The sequence below is a fragment of the Lupinus angustifolius genome, chromosome LG05 (assembly GCF_001865875.1).
Source record: "Lupinus angustifolius cultivar Tanjil chromosome LG05, LupAngTanjil_v1.0, whole genome shotgun sequence".
Taxonomy (NCBI): Eukaryota; Viridiplantae; Streptophyta; class Magnoliopsida; order Fabales; family Fabaceae; genus Lupinus; species Lupinus angustifolius.
In genome coordinates this window covers 13,584,560-13,586,575 of record NC_032013.1, presented here as the reverse complement: position 1 = coordinate 13,586,575, position 2,016 = coordinate 13,584,560, and positions in this window count along the sequence as shown.

Sequence of the window (2,016 nt, the reverse complement as noted above, 5' to 3'; positions counted from 1 at the left end):
TCATTTCTTGAACTTGCTCATTGTCGATGACACCATCCTAGTTCTTACCGGCATCCACCCATAGAACATCGAGTTCTACTCCATGTGGTTTCAAAGGTGTATCACTTTTGCTGTCCAGCTACCAAAATATAACCAATAATAATATAATTAGATATATATGCAAACAAAACATAGCCAATAATGTACTTATAAATTAACAATACTTACAATTTTTTCTTCGATTCCACTATACCCTACTCGAGAAGCTCGGTATGGATACAAAGGCTTAGATGTCCTCTTGCGGTTTTCATTACTTACTTTCTGCAAAAACAAACAACATTAACATTAACAATCATATATATGTATATAAAAAAGAATATATAAGAATAAAGTCATTACAAAGAATATGATTTTACGAAGAAAGACTCGTCTTGTGTACGTAGGGTGACAAAAGTCTTCCAATCCTCATCTTCAACAATATTTGCATATTTCTTTGGAGGTTTTAGGTTGACATTGCCATCAGTATCTCTGATACATTTTCCAGTATCAGTTCTAAATTGTCGGAGAGCCTTGCCAGCAGATTTAAGGATATAATCCTTATGCTCCTCACAAACATCAAAAGTTGACTGACATTAAAACACATATAAATTATATTGCATACAAACACATGCATATAGGTACATTTCATGCAAACACATATACATAATTGCATGAAAACACAAAAACACATACTGCCTAACCACGACCTTACTGCCTAAATACAAAACACATACAAATTACAAGAAAGCACGTACATTTCATGAATGCATAAAAATACATATACATTCCATGCAAACACATATACATTGCATGCAAACACATATACATTGCATGAAAACACATATACATTGTATGAAAACATAAAAATACACACACTAAAAAATAAACTTACTGTTATTTCATTCCAAATATGTTCATTCATGGTATTCAACCTATCATCAGTCCATTTGCTGAATGTAATAGACACATTCTACCTAACCACGACCCCAATGTAGCTTACTAATGTGTTGCCACCCTTCGAGTTTAATTGTTGGCCTTTTGAGTTCCACTGAACTTCTATCTTCATATCCTTACTTCTTGCCTGAATGACATTCTTCATGGAAGTCATTCCACGGGGAGTTCGTTATTGAGCAAGGATTTTCTTGTCTTATGGAGTCGGTGTAGCTTCGTCACCACTATGAGAACCATGATCACCATTTTGAGAAGCCATTGATAAAGTTTTTTGAGGTTTCTGATAGTATGAGGGTTTCTGAGACTACGACAATTTCTGAGAGTATGAGGTTTTTTTCGATTAAGTTTGAGAGCATAGAAGGAACTGGTTCATCTTTTAGATATTTAAACTATAGTAACAATTCAAGAGTAATATCTACAGAAAGCGTTATTGATAGACATCTTCAATAGCGCATATTAAATGTGGCGTTGTTGTTTTGACATCTTCAATAGCGCTTCTTAACGGTTGTGTCGTTGATATTACATCTTCCACAATGATGTCCTGAAAAAGCATTGTTATATATCCAGTGTGAATCTATCTTTTTGACTACTCATTTTCATGAATACATCAACATCGCTTCCTGGATGATGTGTTCTTGAATAGAATCTAATTGACAATGCTATCTGAACTATACGTTGTTGAATAGAATCTAATTGATCATCCTATCTTAATTATGCGTTGTTAAACTGAACTCATTCAAGCCGGCGCAAAACTCAACATCCAAATAATCAACGTTTTTCAAATTATGCATTGTTAAATTAACATATTATTTGGAACTGCAAAAGTACAATGTTAATTTGTTTATTGTGTTTTCCTAATTATGCATTTTCCAAAATACAATGTTAATTTGTTTATTGTGATTATTAATATGGAACTGCAAAATTATTAAACATTAAACTTTGTTAATTTGTTTATTGTGTTTATTAAGTTTTGTTAATTTGTTTATTGTGTTTATTTATATGGAACTGCAAAATATTAAACATTAACAACCATTCAAATAACTAACA